The 12679-nt window shown below is 38.8% G+C and overlaps 3 long non-coding RNA genes across 3 annotated transcripts; all 3 read left to right on the plus strand.

Annotated features, from left to right (window-relative positions):
• Window positions 1-339: 339 nt before the first annotated feature.
• On the plus strand, window positions 340-944 carry LOC117453561 (uncharacterized). Its single transcript, XR_004552908.2, has 3 exons — window positions 340-393; window positions 579-811; window positions 900-944. It is a non-coding gene; the product is annotated as an uncharacterized lncRNA (long non-coding RNA).
• A 46-nt stretch (window positions 945-990) lies between these two features.
• On the plus strand, window positions 991-1720 carry LOC139434633 (uncharacterized). Its single transcript, XR_011643968.1, has 3 exons — window positions 991-1078; window positions 1164-1257; window positions 1449-1720. It is a non-coding gene; the product is annotated as an uncharacterized lncRNA (long non-coding RNA).
• Window positions 1721-3046: 1326 nt separating this feature from the next.
• LOC139434634 (uncharacterized) lies at window positions 3047-3912 on the plus strand. The gene is made up of 3 exons (XR_011643969.1): window positions 3047-3185; window positions 3433-3585; window positions 3854-3912. It is a non-coding gene; the product is annotated as an uncharacterized lncRNA (long non-coding RNA).
• The last annotated feature ends 8767 nt before the right edge of the window (window positions 3913-12679 follow it).

Genomic DNA, 12679 nt, shown 5'->3' on the forward strand with positions numbered 1-12679 from the left:
TATTAGAATAATTTTGTATTTCCTCCCAAGGTGTAGAGAGTGTCTCCCTCCCCGAGGAGTGGTTCTGTGGAGACTGTGATGTACTTCATCACAAGAAACAGCCACTCCACAACCGGGACAGTTTAATAAATGGGTTTTTTAAACCAATTAGTCCAACAACATGTGTTGTTAGAGTGGAAGGTGGATATGAGACCCATGACCAAGGTATGCTCTCTCAAACATGCATTTTGATGTTCACATGTCTCTTCGGCGAGCATATAATGGTAATTAGTGCTATTCTTTTTTTTTTGACAGCTTGCATATTGCCAACTGTGAAGGCACCCAACTGCTCCTGTAAAAGCAAAAACTTCACTGTGGTACCAGGCAAACCAGTGATTTTAATTACCATCAATGGTAAACAAATATATATATATATTTGGATTTCTATTGAATTGTTGTTATATGTTTACTGTTGTGGGCTGAGGCATTGTGCTTCCAATTGGAGTAAAACCTTCATGTAATATCTGTTAATCTTTGACTATTTGTAGATGGAACTGTTGTAAAGTGTGTCTTAATTATGTTTATTTACTTGTTCCAAGGGCGTTATGACTTGCATCTGCCACTATATGTCTGTCAAACTTGCCAGCAGCAGTGGACCCCCGACTTGAAAGTCCTCCTTAAAAGTGGATACTGGCCAGCTTCGGTCAGTATTTCCACACTTTACACCTTGGACCTCCTGAGCTCCTTTGAAGAGCTCAAGGTCATCTCTCCAGGATTCTCCAGACAGGCCTTTGCAAAGCTGCTGGAGCATCGCACAAAGTGTGGAGGAAGAGTAAGTGTAAATATTCTTTACCATATTATACATTATAACATTTCCGTAAATAGACAAAATCACAGCAATATATGTAATTATCTTCCAGTCTGGACCTGTCAACGGAGATGCACTGCAGCGCAGCTTTCTGGAGTTCTTCTATGCCTCGTATGAGGAAGACCAGCTCTGCTGTGGTGCTCCTTTCATCTGCCCTGCCTGCACGCCGGAGATGTTGGCTGTTTCTGCCGATGGAAACAGGAAGCTATATCGCTTTCGGCGAAGTGGAAGGTGCTATTTTTACATTGTTGTTATTTAACTTTTTTGATTACTGTTTATATTTCATGGATATATTTGCTAATCTTTTTGTTCTCAGTTCTGATGGCAGCGCCTTTTTTAATGGGCTCTTTGTAGCAGAAGACAGCGCGGTGGCTGCATTTGTCGACAAAATACAGAGATCACTGAAAAATGCAAGTTTTTATTCATAATTTTACCTTATAGGTATATCACAAAAATAGCCATGTATATCCGACCCTGACTTTCTTCAAATGCAGCTACTTCTCCTTACCATCTACTCCAAAATCAGATGATTAGAACAAATGGTGTAGATCGTGATTCCATTGCTTTTAACTGATTTGTCATGATGTAATGCGTGTCTTAGACCCAGGGAAGAGGCACATGTGGGGACTCCCAGTGGACAGCAGCGAGGGAGACGTCAAGGAGGGCTTCTAAGCTGGATGAAGAAGGGATGGAGGTGGCTGTATGTCGCCATGGGTTTCTTTTGAAGGCCTTAAATATGTACAGGGGGGAGATATTCGCCTACCCCCTGTATCTTCAAAAGGAACTCATGCCAGCCAAAGCCAAGTTCTTCGCCATGGATGTGGCTTGCAAGTACTGGCCGTACATGGAGAAAGCTGCAAGTGTCCTTCCTGCTCTCCAGGAGCTGACCAGCATGAAGCCATTCCTCAGTGTAATGCATGCTCGAGCCCATGCTACCAAATGCGAGGTATGTGAAATATTTTTGTATCCCGTATATTTATATTTTTTATATTTATAATACTGAAGTAGTAAATATCTAAGCTATACTGTTTAGTATAGTAGTATGTAGCCTCTTTGCACAACAATTCCAGCAACCTTTTACCATCAGATTATATGGAGTGGGAAGAACCAGGAGGGAGCAGGGATGACCGCCGGGGAAGAGGTGGAGCAGGTCAACAGCTACCTGTCCCGTTGTGCCCTGACAACAAAATACATGTCCAAAGCAGGTGAGTGGAAGGTCTTGCCCTATTATTGCATACTTTTTTAGATGACACATCATAACCTCATTATTGCTTTCAAAAGCACGACTGGACATGCTCACAGTGCATGCTATGGGATGGAACAGGAAAAAAGGTGACACCCTCCATCAGGCACTTTCCACAAGATATGTGAAGGTGAGCCTCCTATTAAAGGTGTTGTTGTGTCCTTTGTACATGGCTTGTTGTTAATCATAGCAAGTTTTAATCTTGATAAATGTCCATCGTCTACTGTTTATCAGACTAGTAAGAGGCTCCTGGAAGAGACTGCAAGTCTTGAAGAACTCAAGACGGAGCTACATTGTGTCTCAGATGACATGGTGTCGACGTGGATTTCCGACGTGAAGGAATGGGCATCTGGTAAGCACGACGAGATGACACCAGCTACATATCATTGTCCATGACTGTTTGAATCGACAGATTTGATCCTAAAGAGCAGCCAATGATATACGGTTGATTTGTCATGCCACGTAATGGGACCCTCACTGGATTTCAGTAGACGGGGACATAATCTTCAAGCAATAGCAAGCCAACTATGTGTCCATGTTTATCTCTGATATGTTCCAGTTTCCATAGTTGTACCATCAATTTGTGTTAAAAGGTGTTAAATATGTTGCACAACTTTGTTTCTCAAAACCGTTACGTGTTGTGTAACAGTACATTTGACTGCCAATATTATTTCTACAGGAACATCGGGTACTTCTGAAGACATCCTTCAAACAGCACTGCAGCAAGGCATTGAGGGGCTTTACCTAAGTGTGAGGCAGCGGAAGCAATCCCTTTACCGACAGAATGGTATACAATATAATGTTTTAGGTTGCAGATTCAACCTACTGAATTATATATATTTTTTGCACTTGCAAATATAGTTTGTCATATATCCCTATCCCTCTACCTCATGTCTTTTTCAGACAGCAGCAAGCTCCGCCATTGACTTCGAAGGAAGCTTGCAGACGACAAAAAGCGCCTTAACCAGGAGATACTGAAATACAACCAGCTGGTACACGACTCTGCCAGAGGCATAGATGTTGCTGCGGTGGAGCATTCCCTCTCTGGAGGGAGCATCATGTCCGCGCTGTGGCCGTGGGAAGTTCATGGCATGGGTCAGTTTTCAGATATTTCATAATAATTAATTTGAAGTTCTGTTATATGAAGGTATACCTTGCTGAGTTATGCACATATCATGTAGAGTGTTAGAACGTTCATTTAGTTTAAGGGTATATCTTAAGTTTTCTTATTGTGTATACATTTGATTATTTTGAAAGTACATGTTTGGAGTTTTAAACATATTGTTGTGCTATAATGAAAATGTGAGTCATGTGTATATACATAACTGTGATTGGATTTTAGCTAACTTTACAGCCAAGAAAAATATACTGGATCAAGTGATGCTTACACGGAGACTGCACGAGGAGAAAGGCATCCTAGTGTTGGAGATGGCGCAGCATTGCACATGGTTGCAGAACATGGCAGTTGCTCTAAAAAATAAGGTGGCTGAGGAAGGTAAGTTGAAAGCAAAACTTAACCTACCTTGTAAAGTATGAGTTGGGGAAAAAAAGTCAGCCCAAATCATTCTTGGTCACAGAAATTGGATGGAGTATAATGGCCTTTGCCCATTTGACCCAGCCATTTTACATAATGATGTCCCATGACAGTGACAATCATCTTTATATGTACATGGGAGAGAATATACTCCATTGAAGTGCTCTGGCCTCGTGAAGCAATCTTACTTTGTAGTATGTCCATATAACAATATTTTGTGTATTTTCAGATGTAGACAAGGGGAATGGAGGACTTGGGTGCACCCTAAGAAGGAAGCATGCTGAGGCGTCTGAGAGGTTGCAGGTGGTACTGCAGCAGTACAAGACTGCTTTAGGTCCTGATGCTTCTTTCCTTCAACATGAAGAGGAAAGTCAAAGTGGCCTAAGCAGTCCAGACACCAGTGAGGATGAAGAAGGAAACATAATTTAGGTAATTTACTTATGAATTAATGTACAGTATCTTTGTTGATTTAGCCTCAACCTAGACATGTTGCTGTTACTTTTGTATTAATTAATGCTTAACATACATTGTATATTCAAAAACCTCAAATTTGGTTTCTGATCTGCCCCTCTTTTTTGTTTCTCTGTATTTTCCCAGATTGCTGCTGCTCTCAAGCACGAATATCCACCAAGACTTGATGTGCTATCAGAAATGTAAATACTTTACTGACTTTATATTTAGAGATTGTATTCATACTCCTCAATGGAAAATCACACTTGAATATGTTGACCATATGACTTTTCCCTATGCCGCAGCATCAGGCCAAATATTTCACTTGTACACAACTTAAATTGTATTGAACAAAATGCTCAGCCTCCCTGGAATGCATCCTGAGCAATGAACCATTTACTTTTGATCCTTTTTGAAACACTAGAATGTAAATTCCTAAATGTCCAAGTATATCTTGCTGGTTACCATACAACTTGGTGAGCACATTATTGTCCAAGAGCAGGACGTCTTTCCCTTTCTTCCCAGAATGGGATGCCTATGCATCATTATTATTTTCGATCTCTTATAGGATTTACCTGTCATTAACTTTATATGACTGCACCTGTTACACCGCAGGCCAATAACAGCTTTCGTTTGCGTTCCTTGCTTTAATTGCTTTGTCAGTTATATTTCCTTTTTGATCTCCAGCTATTAACCTGATTGATTGAAGTACTTAAATCAACATGTACAATGCACAGTCTTTTAGGATGTATAATTAGGGACATTGAGATAAACATCAATTAGTTTATTTGGTGAATCACCTCATTGTTGTTCTCAAAACCAAATAATACATTGTTATATTGTATTGACACATAGAATGTACATGTTTAATATACATAGTTAAATCATTAAAAAATGGTTGTGTTGTATGATTTCTTAATACTGTATGTTATAATCGTTTGCATAACTTGATTTTATATTCTGTTGTCCATGCTTTTCATGTTAGACTAACCCCAACGCTCTAGAATCAAGACATACACCCTTATGGTGGCCTTTTACTTGTATTGTGGTGAAACGCATAAATAAATCATTGCCAGAGAGGACCATTTTATTGTTTTAAAAACAATGTTATTGATGTGGTTGATTGATGAATAAATATTAAGCATACTTCTGTGGTACTCTTTGTTGTTTACATCACACTGCATTATAATATGTTTGGAAATAAATTCATTTAGAAGTAACAATATGGGTTAGCACTTGAATATTTTTGTAAAGAGATGATCCTCACCCGGAACACTGGTTGTTGGTTTAAGATAAGATAGAACTTTATTGATCCCAATTTGGGAAATCTTTGGGTTGCAGCAGCATTAAAACACATGGCATTATACAATACAAATAAAAAGACAAGAAATAAAGAAGAAAATATACATGTTGAATTTACAAATGAGCAATAACAAGATATAAAGCAAGGTATTATATTTACATAAGTATGTGACAGATGGAATATTAAATATTACCCTGAATATGTCAAATGTACAGTGAAGAGAGAAACTATGGAGCAGAGTTCTCTTCCAACCAGGTGATTTGTTGTACAGCAACACGTTCTCACTCCCAACCCGTAATTATTATACCCTTATTGTTTTTACTTCTTTATTGTAATTGAATAATGTAGGACTTTTGTTGCCATCAGTTATGGGGAGAGTAGGGGCTCAGAATACTGAAATTTGTATTGTTTCATCGTTTTTTCTTTCTAATTTTGTATTCTTTTCTAAACCACACACTGTTATTTAGTCAACAACACATAATTATCCTTGTGTGTATTTATTTGTTTGATTAATAAACACAAGTTGGAGTCTGTCAGGACCGAGGGTCGGAGCAGCTCACTTGCTTTAGAGAATTTGACAACCGGAAGTAAGTATTCTCTCCGCTTCGCTTGACAAACCCATGGACAAACCCATGGACAAACCTCGTGATAGTCCTCAAGCTCTGATTGGATGTTTGAGTGTGCGCCGAGGGTTACGCCGAGCATCGAACAGCACTTTGAAATGGAACCACTGTCCAAACCTGGATTTGAACGGGTCCACCCCGCCCCCCACCCGTCACCAGAACTACACATGCTGGCTATTGTGTGTTTCACAACATGTTCTCTATCTATGGCACGTCTCTGCTTTGAATTGTAGTTTTAAAAGACGTTTTCATATTTCCCGTAATAAGAAGTTGCCAGTATTAAACTGTGTACATCCATGGAGGTTTAGGGGATCGGAAACACTCACATTTAAAACCTATAATTAATAAATGGGGTGAAAATGGCTTGTGCAGCATTAATACCCACATGACAGCTAAGGTCAGAAGAGCTTTATTTAACCGCTGATCTTATGTCTGTGACCCCTCCTGTTGTAAATTGATAAGCCTGAAACATGCACTTGTCAAGGTTCAGAGGCACATTTCGTATGGCAGTAGCCATTGATCTTAAGATAAGATATTGAGCCCAAGTTGTGTAACAGTTGTAAATATGCAGTGGTGTTTATTTGTAAATCATTTAGTATAATCACACAAATTCTGTGTTTTATATTTAATAAGTATGTGTTCTTTATTTATTGAATGTTCAATACCTGACAAGGTCGGAGATGAACAACTTGGGTTGCAGGTTCCTCAACAGTGCATTACAAGACATCTATCAATATGTGTGTATACCTCTACCATTAAACTTTCGTATTCTGCACATTTCTTATACTATCTACATACATCTTATAAGAGTATAATACATATGTATAATATCAGTTAAAATAAGTGCTTAAACATATAGTTAACATTGCAGGAAAGCAATATATTAGTACTTTGTCAGGCTTAATATTTATACCCCAAAGCTTTTTTCTTATTCAACATAAGACCTTAACCTAAAGTATTCTTTAATGTTTGAATAAAGCCTTATTAGTTTGTCTGTATGTGTCTCCTATTAATATCTAATAATAACAATAATGCATTTCAATAACGTGCTTTAACCACCAGGTGTCCCTTTCTATCAGCTTTGCACCGTTATGGTGTAAATATACCAATATACCGGTTGGATCAAATATAAAAGTCAGCCGAATTAGTATTGATACTGCAAGGAGACTTATATTGTGAAGAGAAATTGAAGATTTTGTTTAATTTCTGATATATTTATGATCCACGTCACATATTCAGTTTAGGCCAGTTCTTCCTGTTTGTCGAGAAGTCTTCTGATCAGGGCTCTATAAATAGCGAACTACGGCAGATATGTAATATTTAATGCAGCGGAACCGTGTATTACAATGCCGTTATGTGATGACCTCCAAATAGAAAAGCAAGCACACTCGGAATAAAGTATCATTTTATTTTTAAAAAATGTTTTCGGATTTCACATCAACAGGTTAACTAACATGTCCGTGCGGAACAATACCCAACCCATAGATCCGTGGGTGAATAATGTCAATCACCACATCACACACATCCCTTCACATTTTAATTTACATTAAAGTATTTCGTGAGGCATTCTAAAATGTTTTTCAATATAATTAGGGTTGTAGGCCTAGTAGTGGTAGGGTTGTTTACACGCCTTTCATCGTAGTGGAAAATATTGTCATATGCAATATTTTTGGATAGTTTCACCATTGAAATGCGTTTGATAACACTAGGTGCTCTAGTGCCAAACTTGTGGCCCTAAAAAACATCAACTATTCATTTGTATGGCATCCAGAGCTTCCACATTTTAGGGAATATGTTTTTTTATTTAAAATATCATCAATGTCATAAGCAATGGTTACATTAAAACCCTCCTATTGTATTCGTTTCCCCCCCCCTTACTTTGGTGTTCGCGGTCAAATTTGACCGGTCCTGTTTTAACTGCTATTACATTAACACAAAAACCATTAATCATCACCAAATTTCATTCATTTCATCAACATTGTATGTTGAGTTGGCACCTCAGCTCAAAACATACAAAAACACAGAAAAATAGAAAGTTAACCCATTGAAATGATATGAGAGCAGCGCAACAAACTACAATTCCCATTAGATACGCGTCCAAAAATCGCTACGAAGTACACAGAGCTGACATATTTGTAGTTCTTCCGGCGTGTGTGCGTGGACTCGTTCGACTTGTCTTGCGTTGACGGCCGAATAGGCTCCATACCCTTTCAGAAATCCGTCAATCGGGCGCGATGCGAAACCAAACCCTGTGTTTAAAAAAATATACAATACAAATTTGCACTTTTGCCTCCTTAGCAACGGCAGTATCGTTTGTCTAGTACTTCCGGGCGGCGAGTTCGGGTACCGTATCTGTGACGTGACAAAGGGTCGCCGTGACAACGTGGTGATGAGATGTGGATAACTTTCCAGATAAAGACCATCCTGATACTCGAGTTGTGGTTTTCAATAAGTGAAAAAGAAAATTCAAAGTAATCACTACCATTTTAATATCTCAAGCATTTAAATATGTCCCCAAAAGCTTTCAAATGTAGTAGCAAAACCACAGTGATCCAGATCAGGATAATTTTAATTGGGCCTATAATTAAATGATATAATACATTTGATTTTTATAGCGCTTTTCTGAAACCCAAAGACGCTTTATATGCAAGCCTACCTCCAAAGCGTTATACATCGGAAGTTAAACAAATTAAATAAGGCAGTGGATGGCAAAGTACCAGATTTCACACATGAATATGCTTAATATAGGTTATGGTGTTCCTATCACTGACAATGAAATCATGTAGTATTTCAACTGTAATTTCCTAAAAAGTGAAATGCATTTTGGTGGAGGTTTTCATCTTATTTCTAATAGAAACATATTAAATGTGACTCAAATGGAGCATATCAACAAGAGAATAAATGTGCAAAAACAAAACTGGAGTGCAAATAACCGATTTTATTTGTATGCATTATCCCGGAGAATTCTTCGGCTGCCAGGAATGAGCCCACTCCTTGCCACTGAAAACAGAATGGAATAATGTTAGTTACAGTTCCTGGTTTTGTCTTTCCGAAAAGCATAAACCATGTGTGAAGCAAACATCTTATAACTCAATTTATATAAGTAAATGTTTCATTTTCCATTTATTAACGACCACCACCATTTAGAAAAAGTGAACATAGAAATGAAAACAAATTTTCAAACAAACAATAAAAACAATGAAGTTAAACAATCATTTGTTCCTACACTACTTCAGCTGCTTTAGAATAACAGCAGTGAAATATATAAGAGGACTGGTGGTAGATCTGGATGTTTTGCATTTGTTAAATATCATGTGTTTGTTCTCCAACATGGGACTACATCAGATGACATGAAGCCAATTAACTGGAAGATATATACCATACTGGACAGGGCTCCCACTCCACCAACATTTCTGCTTTTCCCTATCAAGAGAAGAAAACAAATCTCTAATTAATAATAATTATAAAGCACATCATCATCATCATCATAAACCACACCCTATGCATTACTTTTATTCCTGTCTAACCTTTCTCATTCTTTCTTTTATTATACTCCTGATGGGGAAAGTTTCTAGGCGAGTGTGGTAGGAGCAATCTGTGAACATCAAAGCAGGTTCCACATACAGTATTAGTCATATTAGAAATAAAATAAATACAACTATGAACACTTAAGTAGCAACCAGACTTGCACGATGAAAAGTGACCACACTATTAACACTGGTCAAAAGTTACTGTATACATCATTGAAATGGAACCAAGCTGCTCTCAGTCCTAACATGGGATGCTTGTTTGAATGGCCATACCACTGCTGAGCCTGAGATGACCAAAGAAAATATAGACAATTAAAGCCCTTTGGATTTTTGGATAATGATTTTTGGATAATGTATCCATCCATCCATCCATCCATCCATCCATCTTCTCCCGCTTATCCGTGGTCGGGTCGCGGGGGTAGCAGTTCCAGCAGAGAGCCCCAAACTTTCTTTTCCCTGGCCACATCAACCAGCTCTGACTGGGGGATCCCAAGGCGCTCCCAGGCCAGCGAAGAGATATAATCCCTCCACCTGGTCCTAGGTCTACCCCTTGGTCTCTTCCCAGCTGGACGTGCCTGGAACACCTCCCTAGGGTGGTTCGGGCATCCTAACTAGGTGCCCGAACCACCTCAACTGGCTCCTTTCGACGTGAAGGAGGAGCGGCTCAACTCCGAGTCCCTCCCTGATGACCGAACTTCTCACCTTATCCCTAAGGGAGACGCCAGCCACCCTGCGGAGAAAACCCATCTCGACCGCTGGATAATGTATCAGTTATAGTTATTAGTCACAATATAGCATTGTTAACTCACTGAAGAAGCATCAATCACTGCGTTAACATGCACTTTTCTAAAGTACATGTCGATAGATTTATTAGAATACCAATCAATTCGACTCATGCAAATGTTTATAATCAGTCAAAATACTTAATACTGTTAACATACCTGACTTTTTCTTTTTGCCTCTAGGACCAAGTACTGTGTCCCTCACGGACCCTGTCCTCACAGCTGTGGGTTGAAGAAGAAATATTACTATATACATACAGTATACCAAGTTAAGCTTAAACTCAAGTTTCAAAATACATCCAACAAATGCAGCATCACATGATGCAATAGGTGTTAGGTACAGATATTTTTGTGTTATTGCGATTTAATTGAGGGTGATCTATGAAGTCTAGGTGTTTTGTTTTTTCTTGCCTATATAATTGACTCCATACATTATGTGTAAGGAATAGTTTGATAAATATTAACATGTTGTGTTTAACTTTGATTCAAAAACCTAAGTTTATTCCCCGTATGTTCATTATGGGACAGTGTCATATTTAAATGCAGTTCTTGAGTATAAAGTTTAAATATGCTGCATGACGTTGTTGCATGAGTTGCTTCGAAGTTTACCCCTATGGTCAGGGTTTCATCCCTCCCATTCGATCTATCTATTTTATTACCTGGCCCCTCCTTGGTGGTAGCCCGTCTCATATCATCCCGCTGGGGCTGCTCCTCCTGCCCCACCTCTATGATGGTGCACTGCTTCACGGGGGGGGGGTCTTCAGCACCTCCACCTGCACGGTGCTTGTCTCTGGCACCTGGCTCTCTGTGGTCCCTGCCTCCTGCCAGTTGTTTTCTGGTTCAGATGGGTCACAGGGTGTGAGGTTCAGCGTGACTCTCTCTTCCTCAGGATTTTCCGCAACCCCCTGGCCAGTGGAGTCCTGTGTCCAACCTGTGCAAGTTAAACAAATGTTGGTCTTGACTTGCTTAAGACAAAGAGGTTAACTCATATATCTAGAAATCAGAAATACTGCGTGCTTAAGGTATGTTTCCAGACAGGGTCAAAAATATACTGTCATGTCATAGGACTGTGTGCAGTCAAAGTTAATAGCAGAGTAATAGTGGTATTTATCCAGTCAACCATTTATGGTTTTGCGATGTTATTCTTCCGATTTGTGTCTACATTCCATGTCAATTTGTCGGTAGACAACATATAGACGTGTGCATGTATGTTCCCTTACATTATTTACATCCACACATTTTGTTCAGATGAGACTGATGCAAACGTGTTTTGCTTACAGTAAGTGCAATCAAATAAGTAGCAAGTCGTTTTGGATAAAAACATCTGCTAAATGTAATGTAAAGGGACCTCTGGATGCACTGGATAACTGCTTTTGTTTACAACCCGAGAAACATGACCTCAATACAGAACTGCCAAACTGAATATGTGGTCAACTGGGATCGTCTTCATGTATTGTGCTCTTACCATTAACCTCAAAATATTTCTCCCTTTTGGGCGTTGATAAAGGAAACAGTTTAGGAACGGTTTGCTAAAAGGAAATTGCTTAAGGGATGGCTCAAGCCTCAACATACATTTCAGTCATCAAACCTAACTACCTTGACATTAACAACTTTCAATTTGTATACAATGAATGCGGAAGTGGTAGCACAATACCCCAAAATGTTTTTTCAAATTAAACTTGCCTACCTATTTCCTGATAAATAACAGTTCAATGTCCACAAGTCCCCTCTGCAGTGAGCTATGTCTCATGAGGCTACATACTCAGTGTTTAAAAATGTATTTATTGTATGTAGTTTGCTAAAATAATAAACAGTCAAACGTTGTCCATATCCCTAAATATTTTGCAATTACTTTCAACTTTTGTAATACTTTGCAGCTAAAAATAGTGACAGTTAACAGGTAGAAATGATGTGTGTTAGTTGTCTCACAAAAATATAGTTTGCCAAACCCAAATAAATGGCTCGAATGACTGCTTTCTGGCTGAATCAAAGGATAAATACTGGATCAAGTTGTTGTCCCCAAGATTTGGATGGATTGAAAACAGTCGCTGTAAGTTGTTGTTAACTTAACTGACTTTATTAAATGAGTTGATCCAAACTCATTCCATATAACTGTGTTGATTATAAGGAAATGTTAAGCTCTCTATTGATACAAACATTTTGTGTGCACAATACTGTGAAGATATAGTGCAAGCATCTCACCTTCACAAAGGTACTCATAAAAAGTGCCTATCTTGTCAAGGTAATCCTGGGCATAGACGGTCAGTGTGCAGCGAGGGGTTAGGATTTCACATTTGACGTCCTTCTTCTTGGTCTCCTTGCCAAGAAGCAGCACTGGTTTAAAGCCAATGGCATGGAGTTTCTCAA

This window comes from Pseudochaenichthys georgianus, chromosome 10 (assembly GCF_902827115.2).
Source record: "Pseudochaenichthys georgianus chromosome 10, fPseGeo1.2, whole genome shotgun sequence".
NCBI classification, from domain to species: Eukaryota; Metazoa; Chordata; class Actinopteri; order Perciformes; family Channichthyidae; genus Pseudochaenichthys; species Pseudochaenichthys georgianus.